We start from the raw sequence: 8642 nt of genomic DNA, 5'->3' as shown, positions 1-8642 counted from the left end.
TAATATCTTGTATAATAATTAGATGACAGCCAAGCATTTTCTTAAAGATCCTCTAAAAAGAATGGCTTTGGAATGACACCTAGAAAACATTTATGGAGTGTGAGAGCTACACTTGCATTATTTGCTTAATTAATGTGCTTGGATGTTGTGTTTTCAGTCTATTCAACAATATTTAATCAATTATTAAATTGTCTTAGAGACATACACTTAAATGAAGCACTTTAATTGACTCTTTTAAAAAAAATTCCAGGCGGTGTGTAGTGGCTCATGCCTATAATCCTGGCACTTTAGGAGGCTGAGGCAGAAGGATGACTTGAGGAGTTTGACACCAGCCTAGGCAAATGGCAAGACCCCTGCCGTGCCCTGGCCTCCCACTCACTGATGGCGTCTCTCTTTCCAGTACTGGATGAATTGAAGTTCTTGCTTCTCCACCAGCTCACTCAGGTCTGCCTTCTCCTCTGGGAATTCCATAAAGCCACTCTGGAGTCAACATAATGGGGTCGCATCTCGGCAGCGACCTGCCCCACCCCTGCGCTTCTTGGCCCATGCCAGGACTCAGTCACCTCTAGCTTCTCCATGACTTCCTGCAGGGCCCGGTGGGTCTCCCCACTCACAGACTTGCCCCCAGTCCCTGGGGCTGGGACCGCTGCCTCTGGCTCCTTCTGGGCCAAGGCCACCAGGTGAACCAGGTGCTGGCAGCACACCGTCTGCTCTTTCACCTGCTCTCATAACTGTGCCTGCTCCTCCTGGGCACTGGCTCCAGCGGACTTGAAAAATGCCACTGGAAGGCAAGATGTAAGCATTCTTGTAGGGGCATATACAGAACAAATGGGGCAGAGAGGTGGAGTGCAGCCCCTTCCCTTGGGGCCTCAGAGAGTGCACCTGTTGGTCACAGGTTAAATGGTGTCTGACCACTGTCTCCCGGAAGGGGTGAGGGTCCAGAGAAATCAGAAGGCAGGGAAACTAAGAGCATAAAGGGGTCTTGGAGGAACCACAGAGGAAGGTGGCAAAAGGGGTGCAGGGGGAGTTAGGCTCACCATGGCCTCCCAGCTCTCCAGGTCCTCTGGGACGCTCGGCATGGAACAAGGTGCCTCCTCCTCCTCACTGTCCAGATGCCCTCTTCCACCTCCTGGTGGCAGGTGACCAGAGGGGTCCCCAGACAACCCAATAAGGGAGGTACTGTGGGCCCACCTCTGCCTCCACCCTCACTATGTAACCCTGAGCCAGCCCCTCCCCAGAGAGGAATGAGCCTCTGTTCTTTATTTTTACTTTTAAGAACCAAAATGTTACTATACCACCCAGACACAGTCCCACCACCTCAGAGGGCACTGCTGGGAACTCCGGGGGCAGGGGTTCAGCTGAGAAAGGAAGCCGACAATAAGGGCCTCTGGTTCTCAAAACAAAACAAAACAAAACAAAACAAAACAAAACAAAAACAAAAAAAACCCTCCTCTTGGTGCACAGCTCCTCTCAGACTCCCCAACTTTGGCCTCACGGCTAATGATTCCTCACACCCAGATGGTAGCCAATCTTCCAAGCCACTTTCAGATAGAGAGCCCTGTGGGTGGCTGACAATGGGCCCTCTTTGCTGATGGGGACACTGAAGCTCATGTAGATGACAAGACTTGCCATCTCCTGGCACAGACCTCTTTCCCTCTGCCTCAAAGCCCTTCCATCCACCCACCTCCCTGGGGCATTCTAAGCCACCCCCAGGGCCCTCTGATGCCAGTCCTGCTCCCAGGTCACACTAGCTCCATCTTACCCATCTGGTTTTTGAGTTTGGACAAGCTCCTCTCCAGCTTCTCTAGCTGATGCATATCATGCTGCTTCTCCTTCTTCAATGTGTGAACCTGCCCAAAGCACAGAGGGAAAGAGGCCTGGAGAGAGGGGCTGGTGGCTGGACAGGCTACCATCTCCCTCTCTGCCGCCACCTCCACAAAGCCTAGACCCATGATCACCTCTGGCTGTACTATTCCCATTTTACAGATGCCCAGAACGATCCAGTGACCTATCTAAGTGGGGGTGGGGCAGGGGGGCGTGCTGAAGGGTCAGATCTCACCTCCCGTGACATTTTCCTCATTCTCTGCTGCCACCGGGCCCTCTCTCCTTTTATATGTTGAGCATATTGATCTCTCTCTAGCTGGACTTGTTTAAGCAACTCCTTCAACTGCAAGAATGGGCACAGAAGTTAGGAAGGGCTGTCACTGGTCCTCTCCTGCTCCTGGCCACCCGGGGTCATCTTCCTTCCACATACCACCCTCTGCAAAACCTCACCCGTGTCAGGTGTGCTTTCAGCCATGCCTTCTCCTGTATGGACTGCTCTAACTGCCACTCAATAAGTGCTTTACTGCGGCTTGAGAACTGGATGGTGAAGAGTGAGAAGTTTCGATCTGGGGAGCCTGGGCCATTCCACAGAGTGCCCCTTAAAAGGGCTAGGGCTAGGCTCAATATACAGCTAAGGTCAGTAAAGATCAAGGCATTTCCAAGCCCATGGTCTGGTTTTTAAAAGAACTCAGTTAAGTTGGAAGGGACAGGGAAAGAGATCAAATTTCCAGCTGGCTAACAGAGGCGCAGAGAGATCAGATACTGTTGCTATTGTTGTTACTGTTATTATTACCACTGTTTGAACCTTTATGGAGTGCTTCACCAGGTACCGTGCTAGCAATCCCATTTAATCCTTGCAACCACCATAGGAGGCAGTTACTATGATTACGTCTATTGTGTAGATGAAAAAACATGGAGTATTTGAGGGTAAGTGCTTGTCTAGATCACTTAGGCCGAGCTGGGATTTGAACACCCAGGTCTATCCAATTCTCTAAGCCCATTTTCTTGCTGGGGATGGGGCACAGACAGGAAGGGGAAAATTAATCTTTTGTTCACTTTTTGAAAGGATGATACATTCACATAGTCCAAAACTCAGAAGGTACAGAAGGGAAGTATCTCCCAGTCACCCTGTTGCTCTCTCCTGAATTTTTTATGAACCCTTGCAGACATGTTTTATGTATATTATCATAGTATGTACACACACACACACACACACACACACTTTTCCTGTCTCTACAGAAATGGTAACATACTAAAGGTACTCTTCTGTATCTTCACAGTGCAAGTACCCAATACCCCATCTAGGACTTGGCCAAGACCACGGTCAGGTAAGGACAGGGCAGGCACTTGACCTACAAGCTCTGTGTCCAGTGCTCTCTCCCCACAGTGCCCCCCAGCTCACCCACAGTAGCTGACTCAGCCCCAGGCTGCCTCTAACAACCATACACAAAAGCAGCGAGAAATAGCCATACTGCCTTCTGGGCAGGACACTCCATCCTGCAGACGGGACCTTTAGGCTCACTCCTCCATCTGTGAAGTGGGCTCCCAGGGCATGGGGCAAGTGGTTGAACTCACACTGGTCTCCTTCTTCTCCTGTGTAGTGGTGACAGCAGAGAGAGCCCTCTCTAACTCTCCTATACACTGCAATGTATATTGCAGGGGGCTGGCCAGATCGTTGGACTCTTCTGTAATGAGAGAGTTGAGATGGGGCCTAAAGGACTCTCCCTAAAGACCTGCCAAAGTGCCAGATTGAAGGATGACAGGGTGCCCAGATTCCCACCTTCAAAGTATCTGAGAGAACGTTTCATGTGATACAGGTCTGTATTTAGTTTCTCTTTCTGTATATTCAATCTCTGGATTTGAATCTTTGGGAGAAAAACCAAGCAAGTGCTGAAAGAGAAGGAAAGAAACATTCTCCGGAGGACAGGAGAAAACTTCACACCCTCCACTCACATCTAGCTCCCTTTCAGCTTTGTTTCTCATTGTTTGCCTTCTTTTCCTATAGGAAGAAGAAGGCAGAGCTCTTACCAGGGGGAAGCAGAGATGGCACAGCAAGAGACATGCCCCTGGAATGCCACCAGTGCCCCAGGACAGGCCCACCCATGGGACCAGGTTATTAGAGACTCTGTGGGGATGGGGATGGGGATGGGGTGGAATCTGAGGGGTGAGCCTTCTTCCCCAGGCTGGGAGTGGGCGAGACAAGACTGGGGCCTCTACATCTGGGTGCCCCCTAAACCCAGCAGTCATGTCGTGAGGAAACAAATAAATCACGTTACTTCTTCCAGCTGATGTTCCACTTGTTTCTTCTGTTATTTCTGTGGGGAGAGTCAAATTAAAGTGACGGAGGGTAGCCCCCTCAACTCTATTCCCCAGACCAGGAAGCGGTAGGCAGGGGCCAGGTATGGATTTTAAAGGCAAAGTTCTCAGACATAATGGGAACATGAACTGGTAAAGTCTCCTCAGGCTCCCAAGGACAGAGGATTTGGGTCTTTGTTAGTTTTTGCCCACAGCCACAGAACTCAGTCTGAATCTGGAATCTCTTGAGAGGACAGTAACATAAACCTCTAGAGATGGAGTTTGAGAAAGACCCCCCACTTCTGCCAGCTTTGATTTAGAAAAGTGCCTTCATTCAATAAATATTTACTGAGAATGTATGGGCCAGGTATGGTTCTTCACAGCAGATATAGGACAGAAAAGGACAGACAGGAGCCCTTGTCCCTGAGGTTTCCATTCTAGGGGGCCTTTAAATCTTGGACTCTCAGAGCTAACAGAGACCTTTGATACTCACTACCTCCTCTGGAAACATGAACCCAAAAAGGAGAGGTGGCTTGTCCAGAATCAAAGAGCAAATTAGGGACTGAGTCATGGCAGAAATATGGGGCCCCTGACAACCAGTCAAGCTAGCACTTCCCTGAGAGGCAACCACCTCAGGGTGTGTGTAGCAAGGACTCGAGCAGGGGTGTCTGGAGAGGAGAGAGTCAGCAAAGAGGGCAGCAAAAGAAAAGTCATGCTGCATGCTCTGGGGTCCCTCCAGGTGAGGCTTGGGTACCCCAACTCCTTATTTGTCCTTGGCACCAGGGGCCCCCAGCCCCTTTCTTCAGGGTCCCAAGGGGAAACTGGAGCCCAGGATTGGCAGCATGGAATCAGGGGGCCCCACTGGACTCGTACCAAAAATGTTACAGTGTTATTCAGTTAACTGATTTTTATGGACCTTCAGTCCAGGACTACTGCTAGTTCTTGGCACAGGCTCTGAGGCTCATGCAGAGAGGAGGAGGTGGAGGAGGAGTAGGGGAGAGGTAGAGAGAACAATCATTAGGGCTGAGGTGTGTGTGGGGCTTTCTCAGCTGGCAGAGGGGCACCCATTCCCCGCTGTGGGAGGAGGTTGGAGGGTTGGCCGGCAGGGTCACTGCACCTCCACCCAGAGCCTCTTACCTCCAGATCCTTCAGGGTAGCAGGTGATGTAGGGTCCTCCCATGGATACCTGTTGCTGACAACAGGAGATGAGAGTGTACATGGAGATGTTCTGTCCCCCTCAGTGTTTAAGCCCTCTGACTTCCTTACTTCCCCATCAACTGGCAACATTTTCTTTTCTGCCTATCTTGGACGCTTTGTCCCATAACTCCTTTGTGCCAACTTCTCTCATGGTTCTTATCTCCCCACCATCCCACCCTCGGGCCCTTTCGGTGACTCCTGATGGCAAGTGGCTCTTCTCATTGTCCTGGCTTCCCCTTATGACTGGGGATGAGGAAAATCAAACATCAATGACCATATCTGGGTATCCTGGGTGTTTACAGCAGGCCATGTACTAGGGATTAACATAAAACACTAACAAATCTCATTTAAACCTCAACAAATGGAGTCCAAACAACTCACCCACTCTATTATACACATTGCTAAGAGAGGCCCCAAAGAGCTCAAGCACTCCTAAATCCTATCCCTAGCAACAGAGAGGCAGGATTCAAACCGAGTTCTGAACAGCGCCACAGTCATATCCACAATTTTAACAATTACCCTCTACTGCCCCTTGGGCCCCCTGTCTCCAGGAGCCTGGCCAGCCAAGATTCACATCCTCAGGTGAGTGGCAACCACCAGAAGTGGCTGTCTCAGGGCTACTGCCATTTGTTTTCCTGTTCCTCTTTGCTCCTGCTGGAACACCAGGACTGTTTCTCTGCCAATATTCTTTTAACTGTGGGAAAGAAGAGCAGTAATACTCATGAGAACTATCAACTCCTACAGCCACATCCTCCTTTACAGTTTTTACAAAATACTCTTATACACCATCTGATTTAATGATACCAACAACTGTACAAGGTGTTGTCACAATCATTTAGTGACTGAGAGGGATTGATATCATGGCTAGAAAAAAGAAAAAAGAAAAAGGTGATACTGGAACTTTGGAACCCAGTCTTCTGACTCCAAGCTCTGCAGTTTTGCCAAGAATCAGCAGCTGCCAGGGACCAAAACCAGAGCCAGAGGTAGAAAACTAAACATTAAGTAGGCAGGAACTGTATGCCATGTGATTTAGAGTCATACATCCTCACACGTCTGTTAGTGTGAAGAAATGCACCAGTACCTCTCAAACTTTTATATCAATGTGTCCTCATGGCAGAAGGCAGCCTTTCTGATAAATCTGGGTATTTATCAGAAAGAGGACAACCCAAGCCTCATTTCAGAGAGAAGTCTGGTATACTCTTAGAAACCTATGTGACTGTTATCCTTAAGTATATTAATGTTTTTCTCTTGATCGCAAGAGAATCAAGGGAAACCGAAGCTTCAGAAAGATGTCCCACGTTTATCCTGTGGCACTCAAAGTACCCCAGGTTGAGATAGTATGAGGAAGATTCAAGCTATCAAGTTCAGTTTCCCAAGATCTATTCCACAGAAGATGAGCAAATGTCACTTCAGAGACCACTGACTGAAGGGCAGTCTGGTCCCAGAACCATGGAGAATTAGAATATGAGGTGGAGAACTCAGAAGAAAATGTTAAGATTTCCCTGGAAAGTAGAAGCCTGGGAGAAAACCAAACCAACCCATTCTCCCATTGCCACCCAGAGATACTGTCAATGTTTTGAGCTCTTGGGGGAAGTGTAGGCTTTTCCCACTGTCAATATCTATGTTAAGGGAGTGAGGCAGCCTGAAACTTCTTCTTCCTAGGTCCCATAGTCTCCATTCCCCTTCCAGCTGGAAATTTGTGCTGTGACCAGAGGAACCAGAAATGGGGTGAGAACACTTAGGGGACTGGGTCATAAGATCAAAGGCCGGTCTTCCAGTAATGACAGTTCCTAGGCAGACTGTGACATCACTACATTCCACTCCTCCTGGTTGCCGGGAGGGACCACATCAGTGCGTTGTCCAAGTCGCCGCTCCATGATGGGGGAGGGAAACACAGGGTTGGGACCCAGGTCCTTGGAGACGCCAGCACAAAGAGCCCAGGGAGGTCGACCATGATGTAGTAGGAGGGAAGGGCAGAGTCTGCAGCAGGGAGCCCCAGGAGCCACCAGCCCAAAGTCATGCAGGGACAACTGGCGAGGAGAGGGCCTGGGGCTGGGGTACCCAGGTCCTTGGAGACAAAAGCCCAAAGAGCCCAGGGTGGTCGAGTTTGGGGCAGCAGGAGGTGAGGGCACAGTAATGGAGCGGGAAGCCCCAGGATTCACCTACCCAAAGTCACTCTGGGGTGATTGGTGAGGGCAGGGACTGGGCTGCTTGCTGAAGGGATGGAGCTGACTGACAAGACTTTGGTGGGGGGAGCCCAGAGGCACCAGGGTTGGGGGCCCAGTCCAGTGTGCCTCAGGAGTTGTGTGGACTCTGGCAGCGGTCTTGTCATTGGAGGGGATCTGTGGCTGGGTTGTGGTGCGTTTTTACCTTTTTCTTGGCTATGGCCAATTTGCTCTGTCGAGTTTCTTCTGCCATCATGGAGTGGGGAGAGAGGCAGGGTTGGGGCAATGTCAGCGAAATCCCAGCCAGCAGTGATAATGCCTCCAGTCACCCACCAGGCAGCTGCGTGACTGAGCCAGAGGAGGTGTAACCAGGGCCCCAGTAGAATGCAGAATAGGGGCGTGGCCTTAATGCTCCAAGCCCATTGGTCAATGAGAAAGATGAAAGGGAAAGGGGGCATGGCCAGGCAGCAGTGTGTCCAGGGGGACCTGTAGCTCACAAGGAAAGCTGCCCATGAAACTGCTGTCCCCACCCACTCTGGGAGAGGGAAGGGACCAGCTTTTGCTTTAAAAGCTTTGAAACTTTAAAAAATATATGTGTGATATATATATATATATATCCGTGTGTGTCTGTGTATGTGTATCTATGTGTTCTTCCAGAGCTTTCTTCATTACCCAGCTTCTATGCAAGGTCTATGATTTTGGCCTGTATTTTTCATCTTCAAATACAGTGCAAAAATACCCATATTACCTTAACTGAGATACAGATCCTATAAAAATGGAAAATCTATAGCATGCTTGATGATTAATGAAGTAGACTATATTATCCAACATTCCAATAAGATGAAATAATCACACTGATTTCTTTTTTCTGGAAAAACATTTCTCTTATTTTCTTACATTATTGTTAAGATATTTTTTCTTAAACAAGAAACATGTCTAATATCTGTAAAAACACAAAACTTTTGGGCCAGGTGCAGTGGCTCACACCTGTAATCCCAGCACTTTGGGAGCCCAAGGTGGTGGATCACCTGAGGTCAGGAGTTTGAGACCAGCCTGGCCAACATGGTGAAACCCAGTCTCTACTGAAAATACAAAAACTAGCCAGGTGTGGTGATGGGTGCCTGTAATCCCAGGTATTCGGGAGGCTGAGGCAGGAGAATC

At 49.3% G+C, this 8642-nt stretch overlaps 1 pseudogene across 1 annotated transcript; it reads right to left on the bottom strand.

The window, feature by feature from the left end:
* Window positions 1-275: 275 nt before the first annotated feature.
* Window positions 276-7798, bottom strand: LOC108533339 (golgin subfamily A member 8K-like; annotated as a pseudogene). The gene is made up of 13 exons (XR_001886713.1): window positions 7687-7798; window positions 5877-6010; window positions 5257-5311; window positions 4993-5073; window positions 4101-4139; window positions 3778-3823; window positions 3605-3689; window positions 3400-3509; window positions 2275-2361; window positions 2060-2167; window positions 1763-1850; window positions 1038-1129; window positions 276-480 (listed from the first exon to the last, which is right to left on the bottom strand). The product of XR_001886713.1 is annotated as a golgin subfamily A member 8K-like (transcript).
* Between the last annotated feature and the right edge of the window lie 844 nt (window positions 7799-8642).

Source organism: Rhinopithecus bieti, unplaced genomic scaffold, assembly GCF_001698545.2.
Source record: "Rhinopithecus bieti isolate Rb0 unplaced genomic scaffold, ASM169854v2 scaffold_429, whole genome shotgun sequence".
In the NCBI taxonomy this organism is placed as follows: domain Eukaryota; kingdom Metazoa; phylum Chordata; class Mammalia; order Primates; family Cercopithecidae; genus Rhinopithecus; species Rhinopithecus bieti.
This window is presented reverse-complemented; position numbering and strand designations above follow the sequence as displayed.